The following is a 13,332-nucleotide window of genomic DNA, read 5'->3' as shown; positions in this document are numbered from 1 at the left end:
GATCACCCTGCTGTAAGAAAACAATGATTTACTACACTTTGGAAATAAAATGCTACATTCTTATACGAACTTGAACGAACAATATTTAAAACACCGTAATGCCTGAGTACATACTAATAGATGAACAACTTGTCCTCTTCCGCTCACCTCCCCATCCCCCCCCCCCCCCCCTCTTGTAAACAACATGCTGCTGGTGGTGTGTCATTTCCTCCAAAAGCCCACTTGATGGGCAAATAAAAGTTCCAGCCTTGTAGTACGATCACCCTGCTGGGAGAAAACCAAGATTTACTACACTTTGGAAATAAAATGCTACATTCTTATATGAACTTGAACGAACATTCTTTAAAGCACTGTAAAGCCTGAGTACATACCAATAGAAGAACAACTTGTCCTCTCCTGCTCGCCCCCACATCCCACCCCCCTCTCGTGGACAACATGCTGCTGGTGGTGTGTAATTTCCACCAAAAGCCCACTTGATGGGCAAATAAAAATTGCAGCCTTGTAGTGCGATCACCCCGCTGTGAGAAAACAAAGATGTAGTACACTTTGGAATTAAAATGCTACATTCTTATATGAACTTGAAAGAACATTCTTTCAAACACTATAAAGCCTGAGTACATACCAATAGAAGAACAACTTGTCCTCTCCTGCTCGCCCCCCCATCCCACCCCCCTCTCGTGGACAACATGCTGCTGGTGGTGTGTCATTTCCACCAAAAGCCCACTTGATGGGCACTTAAAAATTCCAGTCTTGTTGTGCGATCACCCTGCTGGGAGAAAACAAAGATTTACTACACTTTGGAAATAATATGCTACATTCTTATATGATCTTGAAAGAACATTCTTTTAAACACTATAAAGCCTGAGTACATACCAATAAAGGAACAACTTGTCCTCTCCTGCTCGCCCCCCCATCCCACCACCCCCTCTCGTAAACAACATGCTGCTGGTGGTGTGACATTTCCTCCAAAAGCCCACTTGATGGGCAAATAAAAGTTCCAGCCTTGTAGTACGATCACCCTGCTGGGAGAAAACAAAGATTTACTACACTTTGGAAATAAAATGCTACATTCTTATATGAACTTGAAAGAGCATTCTTTCACACACTATAAAGCCTGAGTACATACCAGTAAAAGAACAACTAGTCCTCTCCTGCTCGCCCCCCCCCATCCCACCCCCCTCTCGTGGACAACATGCTGCTGGTGGTGTGTCATTTCCACCAAAAGCCCACTTGATGGGCAAATAAAAATTGCAGCCTTGTAGTGCGATCACCCTGCTGTGAGAAAACAAAGATTTACTACACTTTGGAAATAAAATGCTACATTCTTATTTGAAGTTGAAAGAACATTCTTTCAAACACTATAAAGCCTGAGTACATACCAATAGAAGAACAACTTGTCCTCTCCTGCTCGCCCCCCCACCCCCCCCCCATCCAACCCCCCTCTCGTGGACAACATGCTGCTGGTGGAGTGTCATTTCCACCAAAAGCCCACTTGATGGGCAAATAAAAATTCCAGCCTTGTAATACCATCACCCTGCTGGGAGAAAACAAAGATTTACTACACTTTGGAAATAAAATGCTACATTCTTATATGAACTTGAAAGAGCATTCTTTAAAACACTATAAAGCCTGAGTACATACCAGTAAAAGAACAACTTGTCCTCTCCTGCTCGACCCCCCCATACCACCCCCCCTCTCGTGGACAACATGCTGCTGGTGGTGCTTCATTTCCACCAAAAGCCCACTTGATGGGCAAATAAAAATTGCAGCCTTGTAGTGTGACCAGCCTGCTGTGAGAAAACAAAGATTTATTACACTTTGAAATAAAATGCTACATTCTTATATGAACTTGAATGTACATTCATTAAAACACTGTAAAGCCTGAGTACATACCAATAAAAGAACAACTTGTCCTCTTCCGCTCACCCCCCATCCCCCCCCCCCCTCCTCGTAAACAACATGCTGCTGGTGGTGTGTCATGTCCACCAAAAGCCCACTTGATGGGCAAATAAAAATTGCAGCCTTGTAGTGCGATCACCCTGCTGTGAGAAAATAACGATTTAATACACTTTGGAAATAAAGTGCTACATTCTTATATGAACTTGAACGAACATTCTTTCAAACACTATAAAGACTGAGTACATACCAATAGAAGAACAACTTCTCCTCTCCTGCTCGCCCCCCCATCCCACCTGCCTCTCGTGGACAACAGGCTGCTGGTAGTGTGTCATTTCCACCAAAAGCCCACTTGATGGACAAATAAAAATTGCAGCCTTGTAGTGCGATCACCCTGCTGTACGAAAACAACGATTTACTACACTTTGGAAATAAAATGCTACATTCTTATATGAACTTGAAAGAACATTCTTTAAAACACTGTAAAGCCTGAGTACATACCAATAGAAGAGAAACTGGTCCTCTTCCGCTCACCCACCCATCCCAATCCCCCCCCGCCCCCCCTCGTAAACAACATTCTGCTGGTGGTGTGTCATTTCCACCAAAAGCCCACTTGATGGGCAAATAAAAATTGCAGACTTGTAGTGCGATCACCCTGCTGTGAGAAAACAACGATTTACTACACTTTGGAAATAAAATACTACATTCTTATATGAACTTGAACGAACATTCTTTAAAACACTGTAAAGCCTGAGTACATAACAATAGAAGAACAACTTGTTCTCTTCCGCTCGCCCCCCCATCCCACCCCCCCTCCCCCCTCTCGTAAACAACATGCTGCTGGTGGTGTGTCATTTCCACCAAAAGCCCACTTGATGGGCAAATAAAAATTGCGACCTTGTAGTGCGACCACCCTGCTGTGAGAAATCAAAGATTTACTACAGTTTGGAAATAAAATGCAACATTCTTATATGAACTTGAAAGAACATTCTTTCAAACACTATAAAGCCTGAGTACATACCAATAGAAGATCAACTTGTCCTCTCCTGCTCGCCCACCCATCCCACCCCCATCTCGTGGACAACATGCTGCTGGTGGTGTGTCATTTCCACCAAAAGCCCACTTGATGGACAAATAAAAATTGCAGCCTTGTAGTGCTATCACCCTGCTGTGAGAAAACAACGATTTACTACACTTTGGAAATAAAATGCTACATTCTTATACGAACTTGAACAAACATTCTTTAAATCACTGTAAAGCCTGAGTCCATACCAATAGAAGAACAACTTGTCCTCTTCCGCTCACCCCCCCATCCCACCCTCACCACTTCTCGTAAACAACATGCTGCTGGTGGTGTGTCATTTCCACCAAAAGCCCACTTGATGTACAAATAAAAATTGCAGCCTTGTAGTGCGATCACCCTGCTGTGAGAAAACAACGATTTACTACACTTTGGAAATAAAATGCTACATTCTTATATGAACCTGAAAGAACATTCTTTCAAACACTATAAAGCCTGAGTACATACCAATAGAAGAACAACTTGTCCTCTCCTGCTCGCCCCCCCCCCCCCCATCCCACCACCCTCTCGTGGACAACATGCTGCTGGTGGAGTGTCATTTCCACCAAAAGCCCACTTGATGGGCACATAAAAATTCCAGCCTTGTAGTACCAACACCCCGCTGGGAGAAAACAAAGATTTACTACACTTTGGAAATAAAATGATACATTCTTATATGAACTTGAAAGAGCATTCTTTAAAACACTATAAAGCGTGAGTACATACCAGTAAAAGAACAACTTGTCCTCTCCTGCTCGACCCCCCCATCCCACCCCCCCTCTCGTGGACAACATGCTGCTGGTGGTGTGTCATGTCCACCAAAAGCCCACTTGATGGGCAAATAAAAATTGCAGCCTTGTAGTGCGATTACCCTGCTGTGAGAAAATAACGATTTAATACACTTTGGAAATAAAGTGCTACATTCTTATATGAACTTGTACGAATATTCTTTCAAACACTATAAAGCCTGAGTACATACCAATAGAAGAACAACTTCTCCTCTCCTGCTGGCCCCCCCATCCCACCTGCCTCTCGTGGTCAACATGCTGCTGGTGGTGTGTCATTTCCACCAAAAGCCCACTTGATGGGCAAATAAAAATTGCAGCCTTGTAGTGCGATCACCCTGCTGTACGAAAACAACGGTTTACTACACTTTGGAAATAAAATGCTACATTCTTATATGAACTTGAAAGAACATTCTTTAAAACACTGTAAAGCCTGAGTACATACCAATAGAAGAGCAACTTGTCCTCTTCTGCTCACCCACCCATCCCACCCCCCCCCCACCCCCCCTCGTAAACAACATGCTGCTGGTGGTGTGTCATTTCCACCAAAAGCCCACTTGATGGGCAAATAAAAATTGCAGCCTTGTAGTGCGATCACCCTGCTGTAAGAAAACAACGATTTACTACACTTTGGAAATAAAATGCTACATTCTTATATGAACTTGAAAGAACATTCTTTAAAACACTATAAAGCCTGAGTACATACCAATAGAAGAGCAACTTGTCCTCTTCCACTCACCCACCCATCGCACCCCCCCCACCATCACCCTCGTAAACAACATGCTGCTGGTGGTGTGTCATTTCCACCATAAGCCAACTTGATGGGCGAATAAAAATTGCAGACTTGTAGTGCGATCACCCTGCTGTGAGAAAACAACGATTTACTACACTTTGGAAATAAAATACTACATTCTTATATGAACTTGAAAGAACATTCTTTCAAACACTATAAAGCCTGAGTACATACCAAAAGAAGAACAACTTGTCCTCTCTTGCTAACCCCCCCATCCCACCCCCCTCTCGTGGACAACATGCTGCTGGTGGTGTGTCATTTGCACCAAAAGCCCACTTGATGGGCAAATAAAAATTGCAGCCTTGTAGTGCGATCACCCTGCTGTGAGAATAGAAAGATTTACTACACTTTGGAAATAAAATGCTACATTCTTATATGAACTTGAACGAACAATATTTAAAACACCGTAAAGCCTGAGTATATACTAATAGATGAACAACTTGTCCTCTTCCGCTCACCTCCCCATCCCCCCCCCCCCCCCCCCTCTTGTAAACAACATGCTGCTGGTGGTGTGTCATTTCCTCCAAAAGCCCACTTGATGGGCAAATAAAAGTTCCAGCCTTGTAGTACGATCACCCTGCTGGGAGAAAACAAAGATTTACTACACTTTGGAAATAAAATGCTACATTCTTATATGAACTTGAAAGAACATTCTTTCAAACACTATAAAGCCTGAGTACATACCAATAGAAGAACAACTTGTCCTCTCCTGCTCGCCCCCCCATCCCACCCCCCTCTCGTGGACAATATGCTGCTGGTGGTGTGTCATTTCCACCAAAAGCCCACTTGATGGGCAAATAAAAATTCCATCCTTGTTGTGCGATCACCCTGCTGGGAGAAAACAAAGATTTACTACACTTTGGAAATAAAATGCTACATTCTTATATGATCTTGAAGAACATTCTTTTAAACACTATAAAGCCTGAGTACATACCAATAAAGGAACAACTTGTCCTCTCCTGCTCGCCCCCCCATCCCACCCCCCCCTCTCGTAAACAACATGCTGCTGGTGGTGTGACATTTCCTCCAAAAGCCCACTTGATGGGCAAATAAAAGTTCCAGCCTTGTAGTACGATCACCCTGCTGGGAGAAAACAAAGATTTACTACACTTTGGAAATAAAATGCTACATTCTTATATGAACTTGAAAGAGCATTCTTTCACACACTATAAAGCCTGAGTACATACCAGTAAAAGAACAACTTGTCCTCTCCTGCTCGCCCCCCCCATCCCGCCCCCCTCTCGTGGACAACATGCTGCTGGTGGTGTGTCATTTCCACCAAAAGCCCACTTGATGGGAAAATAAAAATTGCAGCCTTGTAGTGCGATCACCCTGCTGTGAGAAAACAAAGATTTACTACACTTTGGAAATAAAATGCTACATTCTTATTTGAAGTTGAAAGAACATTCTTTCAAACACTATAAAACCTGAGTACATACCAATAGAAGAACAACTTGTCCTCTCCTGCTCGCCCCCCCCCCCCCAATCCCACCCCCCCCTCGTGGACAACATGCTGCTGGTGGAGTGTCATTTCCACCAAAAGCCCACTTGATGGGCAAATAAAAATTCCAGCCTTGTAATACCATCACCCTGCTGGGAGAAAACAAAGATTTACTACACTTTGGAAATAAAATGCTACATTCTTATATGAACTTGAAAGAGCATTCTTTAAAACACTATAAAGCCTGAGTACATACCAGTAAAAGAACAACTTGTCCTCTCCTGCTCGACCCCCCCATCCCACCCCCCCTCTCGTGGACAACATGCTGCTGGTGGTGTGTCATTTCCACCAAAAGCCCACTTGATGGGCAAATAAAAATTGCAGCCTTGTAGTGTGATCAGCCTGCTGTGAGAAAACAAAGATTTACTACACTTTGAAATAAAATGCTACATTCTTATATGAACTTGAATGTACATTCATTAAAACACTGCAAAGCCTGAGTACATACCAATAAAAGAACAACTTGTCCTCTTCCGCTCACCCCCCATCCCCCCCCCACCCTCTCGTAAACAACATGCTGCTGGTGGTGTGTCATGTCCACCAAAAGCCCACTTGATGGGCAAATAAAAATTGCAGCCTTGTAGTGCGATCACCCTGCTGTGAGAAAATAACGGTTTAATACACTTTGGAAATAAAGTGCTACATTCTTATATGAACTTGAACGAACATTCTTTCAAACACTATAAAGACTGAGTACATACCAATAGAAGAACAACTTCTCCTCTCCTGCTCGCCCCCCCATCCCACCTGCCTCTCGTGGACAACAGGCTGCTGGTAGTGTGTCATTTCCACCAAAAGCCCACTTGATGGACAAATAAAAATTGCAGCCTTGTAGTGCGATCACCCTGCTGTACGAAAACAACGATTTACTACACTTTGGAAATAAAATGCTACATTCTTATATGAACTTGAAAGAACATTCTTTAAAACACTGTAAAGCCTGAGTACATAACAATAGAAGAACAACTTGTTCTCTTCCGCTCGCCCCCCCATTCCACCCCCCCTCCCCCCTCTCGTAAACAACATGCTGCTGGTGGTGTGTCATTTCCACCAAAAGCCCACTTGATGGGCAAATAAAAATTGCGGCCTTGTAGTGCGACCACCCTGCTGTGAGAAATCAAAGATTTACTACAGTTTGGAAATAAAATGCAACATTCTTATATGAACTTGAAAGAACATTCTTTCAAACACTATAAAGCCTGAGTACATACCAATAGAAGATCAACTTGTCCTCTCCTGCTCGCCCCCCCATCCCACCCCATCTCGTGGACAACATGCTGCTGGTGGTGTGTCATTTCCACCAAAAGCCCACTTGATGGACAAATAAAAATTGCAGCCTTGTAGTGCTATCACCCTGCTGTGAGAAAACAAAGATTTACTACACTTTGGAAATAAAATGCTACATTCTTATATGAACTTGAAAGAACATTCTTTCAAACACTATAAAGCCTGAGTACATACCAATAGAAGAACCACTTCTCCTCTCCTGCTAGCCCCCCCATCCCACCTGCCTCTCGTGGACAACATGCTGCTGGTGGTGTGTCATTTCCATCAAAAGCCCACTTGATGGGCAAATAAAAATTGCAGACTTGTAGTGCGATCACCCTGCTGTGAGAAAACAACGAGTTACTACACTTTGGAAATAAAATGCTACATTCTTATACGAACTTGAACGAACAATATTTAAAACACTGTAAAGCCTGAGTACATACTAATAGATGAACAACTTGTCCTCTTCCGCTCACCTCCCCATCCCCCCCCCACCCCTCATGTAAACAACATGCTGCTGGTGGTGTGTCATTTCCTCCAAAAGCCCACTTGATGGGCAAATAAAAATTGCAGCCTTGTAGTGCGATCACCCTGCTGTGAGAAAACAACGATTTTCTACACTTTGAAAATAAAATGCTACATTCTTATATGAACTTGAACGAACATTCTTTAAAACACTGTAAAGCCTGAGTACATACCAATAGAAGAACAACTTGTCCTCTCCGGCTCGCCCCCCCATCCCACCCCCCTCCACCCCCCTCTCGTAAACAACATGCTGCTGGTGTTGTGTCATTTCCACCAAAAGCCCACTTGATGGGCAAATAAAAATTGCAGCCTTGTAGTGCGATCACCCTGCTGTGAGAAAACAGAGATGTAGTACACCTTGGAAATAAAATGCTACATTCGTATATGAACTTGAACGAACATTCTTTAAAGCACTGTAAAGCCTGAGTACATACCAATAGAAGAACAACTTGTCCTCTCCTGCTCGCCCCCCCCTTCCCACCCCCCTCTCATGGACAACATGCTGCTGGTGGTGTGTCATTTCCACCAAAAGCCCACTTGATAAGGAAATAAAAATTGCAGCCTTGTAGTGCCATCACCCTGCTGTGAGAAATCAAAGATGTACACTTTGGAATTAAAATGCTACATTCTTATATGAACTTGAAAGAACATTCTTTCAAACACTATAAAGCCTGAGTACATACCAATAGAAGAACAACTTGTCCTCTCCTGCTCGCCCCCCCATCTCACCCCCCTCTTGTGGACAACATGCTGCTGGTGGTAAGTCATTTCCACCAAAAGCCCACTTGATGGGCAAATAAAAATTCCAGCCATGTTGTGCGATCAGCCTGCTGGGAGAAAACATAGATTTACTACTATTCGGAAATAAAATGCTACATTCTTATATGAACTTGAAAGAACATTCTTTCAAACACTATAAAGGCTGAGTACATACCAATAGAAGAGCAACTTGTCCTCCTCCGCTCACCCACCCTTCCCACCCCCCCCCCCCCCCCCTCGTAAAGAACATGCTGCTGGTGGTGTGTCATTTCCACCAAAAGCCCACTTGATGGGCAAATAAAAGTTGCAGACTTGTAGTGCGATCACCCTGCTGTGAGAAAACAACGATTTACTACACTTTGGAAATAAAATACTACATTCTTATATGAACTTGAACGAACATTCTTTAAAACACTGTAAAGCCTGAGTACATACCAATAGAAGAACAACTTGTACTCTTCCGCTCGCCCCACCCCCCCCCCCCCCCCCTCTCTCGTAAACAACTTGCTGCTGGTGGTGTGTCATTTCCACCAAAAGCCCACTTGATGGGCAAATAAAAATTGCAGCCTTGTAGTGCGATCACCCTGCTGTGAGAAAATAACGATTTAATACACTTTGGAAATAAAGTGCTACATTCTTATATGAACTTGAACGAACATTCTTTCAAACACTATAAAGACTGAGTACATACCAATAGAAGAACAACTTCTCCTCTCCTGCTCGCCCCCCCATCCCACCTGCCTCTCGTGGACAACAGGCTGCTGGTAGTGTGTCATTTCCACCAAAAGCCCACTTGATGGACAAATAAAAATTGCAGCCTTGTAGTGCGATCACCCTGCTGTACGAAAACAACGATTTACTACACTTTGGAAATAAAATGCTACATTCTTATATGAACTTGAAAGAACATTCTTTAAAACACTGTAAAGCCTGAGTACATACCAATAGAAGAGAAACTGGTCCTCTTCCACTCACCCACCCATCCCAATCCCCCCCCCCCCCCCCCTCGTAAACAACATTCTGCTGGTGGTGTGTCATTTCCACCAAAAGCCCACTTGATGGGCAAATAAAAATTGCAGACTTGTAGTGCGATCACCCTGCTGTGAGAAAACAACGATTTACTACACTTTGGAAATAAAATACTACATTCTTATATGAACTTGAACGAACATTCTTTAAAACACTGTAAAGCCTGAGTACATAACAATAGAAGAACAACTTGTTCTCTTCCGCTCGCCCCCCCCATCCCACCCCCCCTCCCCCCTCTCGTAAACAACATGCTGCTGGTGGTGTGTCATTTCCACCAAAAGCCCACTTGATGGGCAAATAAAAATTGCGGCCTTGTAGTGCGACCACCCTGCTGTGAGAAATCAAAGATTTACTACAGTTTGGAAATAAAATGCAACATTCTTATATGAACTTGAAAGAACATTCTTTCAAACACTATAAAGCCTGAGTACATACCAATAGAAGATCAACTTGTCCTCTCCTGCTCGCCCACCCATCCCACCCCCATCTCGTGGACAACATGCTGCTGGTGGTGTGTCATTTCCACCAAAAGCCCACTTGATGGACAAATAAAAATTGCAGCCTTGTAGTGCTATCACCCTGCTGTGAGAAAACAACGATTTACTACACTTTGGAAATAAAATGCTACATTCTTATACGAACTTGAACAAACATCCTTTAAATCACTGTAAAGCCTGAGTCCATACCAATAGAAGAACAACTTGTCCTCTTCCGCTCACCCCCCCATCCCACCCTCCCCACTTCTCGTAAACAACATGCTGCTGGTGGTGTGTCATTTCCACCAAAAGCCCACTTGATGTACAAATAAAAATTGCAGCCTTGTAGTGCGATCACCCTGCTGTGAGAAAACAACGATTTACTACACTTTGGAAATAAAATGCTACATTCTTATATGAACTTGAACGAACAATATTTAAAACACTGTAAAGCCTGAGTACATACCAGTAGAAGAACAACTTGTCCTCTTCCGCTCACCTCCCCATCCCCCCCCCCCCCCTCTCGAAAACAACATGCAGCTGGTGGTGTGACATTTCCTCCAAAAGAGCACTTGATGGGCAAATAAAAGTTCCAGCCTTGTAGTACGATCACCCTGCTGGGAGAAAAACAAAGATTTACTACACTTTGGAAATAAAATGCTACATTCTTATAAGAACTTGAAAGAGCATTCATTCACACACTATAAAGCCTGAGTACATACCAGTAAAAGAACAACTTGTTCTCTCCTGCTCGCCCCCCCCATCCCACCCCCCTCTCGTGGACAACATGCTGCTGGTGGAGTGTCATTTCCACCAAAAGCCCACTTGATGGGCAAATAAAAATTCCAGCCTTGTAGTACCAACACCCCGCTGGGAGAAAACAAAGATTTTCTACACTTTGGAAATAAAATGATACATTCTTATATGAACTTGAATGAGCATTCTTTAAAACACTATAAAGCGTGAGTACATACCAGTAAAAGAACAACTTGTCCTCTCCTGCTCGACCCCCCCATCCCACCCCCCCTCTCGTGGACAACATGCTGCTGGTGGTGTGTCATGTCCACCAAAAGCCCACTTGATGGGCAAATAAAAATTGCAGCCTTGTAGTGCGATTACCCTGCTGTGAGAAAATAACGATTTAATACACTTTGGAAATAAAGTGCTACATTCTTATATGAACTTGTACGAACATTCTTTCAAACACTATAAAGCCTGAGTACATACCAATAGAAGTACAACTTCTCCTCTCCTGCTGGCCCCCCCATCCCACCTGCCTCTCGTGGACAACATGCTGCTGGTGGTGTGTCATTTCCACCAAAAGCCCACTTGATGGGCAAATAAAAATTGCAGCCTTGTAGTGCGATCACCCTGCTGTACGAAAACAACGGTTTACTACACTTTGGAAATAAAATGCTACATTCTTATATGAACTTGAAAGAACATTCTTTAAAACACTGTAAAGCCTGAGTACATACCAATAGAAGAGCAACTTGTCCTCTTCCGCTCACCCACCCATCCAACCCCCCCCCCCCCCCCTCGTAAACAACATGCTGCTGGTGGTGTGTCATTTCCACCAAAAGCCCACTAGATGGGCAAATAAAAATTGCAGCCTTGTAGTGCGATCACCCTGCTGTAAGAAAACAACGATTTACTACACTTTGGAAATAAAATGCTACATTCTTATATGAACTTGAAAGAACATTCTTTAAAACACTGTAAAGCCTGAGTACATACCAATAGAAGAGCAACTTGTCCTCTTCCGCTCACCCACCCATCGCACCCCCCCCACCATCACCCTCGTAAACAACATGCTGCTGGTGGTGTGTCATTTCCACCAAAAGCCCACTTGATGGGCAAATAAAAATTGCAGACTTGTAGTGCGATCACCCTGCTGTGAGAAAACAACGATTTACTACACTTTGGAAATAAAATACTACATTCTTATATGAACTTGAAAGAACATTCTTTCAAACACTATAAAGCCTGAGTACATACCAAAAGAAGAACAACTTGTCCTCTCTTGCTAACCCCCCCATCCCACCCCCCTCTCGTGGACAACATGCTGCTGGTGGTGTGTCATTTGCACCAAAAGCCCACTTGATGGGCAAATAAAAATTGCAGCCTTGTAGTGCGATCACCCTGCTGTGAGAAAACAAAGATGTAGTACACTTTGGAATTAAAATGCTACATTCTTATATGAACTTGAAAGAACATTCTTTCAAACACTATAAAGCCTGAGTACATACCAATAGAAGAACAACTTGTCCTCTCCTGCTTGCCCCCCCATCCCACCCCCCTCTCGTGGACAACATGCTGCTGGTGGTGTGTCATTTCCACCAAAAGCCCACTTGATGGGCAAATAAAAATTCCAGCCTTGTTGTGCGACCACCCTGCTGGGAGAAAACAAAGATTTACTACACTTTGGAAATAAAATGCTACATTCTTATATGATCTTGAAAGAACATTCTTTTAAACACTATAAAGCCTGAGTACATACCAATAAAGGAACAACTTGTCCTCTCCTGCTCGCCCCCCCATCCCACCCCCCCCACTCGTAAACAACATGCTGCTGGTGGTGTGACATTTCCTCCAAAAGCCCACTTGATGGGCAAATAAAAGTTCCAGCCTTGTAGTACGATCACCCTGCTGGGAGAAAACAAAGATTTACTACACTTTGGAAATAAAATGCTACATTCTTATATGAACCTGAAAGAGCATTCTTTCACACACTATAAAGCCTGAGTACATACCAGTAAAAGAACAACTTGTCCTTTCCTGCTCGCCCCCCCCATCCCACCCCCCTCTCGTGGACAACATGCTGCTGGTGGTGTGTCATTTCCACCAAAAGCCCACTTGATGGGAAAATAAAAATTGCAGCCTTGTAGTGCGATCACCCTGCTGTGAGAAATCAAAGATTTACTACAGTTTGGAAATAAAATGCAACATTCTTATATGAACTTGAAAGAACATTCTTTCAAACACTATAAAGCCTGAGTACATACCAATAGAAGATCAACTTGTCCTCTCCTGCTCGCCCCCCCATCCCACCCCATCTCGTGGACAACATGCTGCTGGTGGTGTGTCATTTCCACCAAAAGCCCACTTGATGGACAAATAAAAATTGCAGCCTTGTAGTGCTATCACCCTGCTGTGAGAAAACAAAGATTTACTACACATTGGAAATAAAATGCTACATTCTTATATGAACTTGAAAGAACATTCTTTCAAACACTATA

Source organism: Schistocerca serialis, chromosome 12 (assembly GCF_023864345.2).
Source record: "Schistocerca serialis cubense isolate TAMUIC-IGC-003099 chromosome 12, iqSchSeri2.2, whole genome shotgun sequence".
Lineage (NCBI taxonomy): Eukaryota > Metazoa > Arthropoda > Insecta > Orthoptera > Acrididae > Schistocerca > Schistocerca serialis.
The sequence above is the reverse complement of the archived record's forward strand: the minus strand, read 5'-3'. Positions refer to the sequence as shown.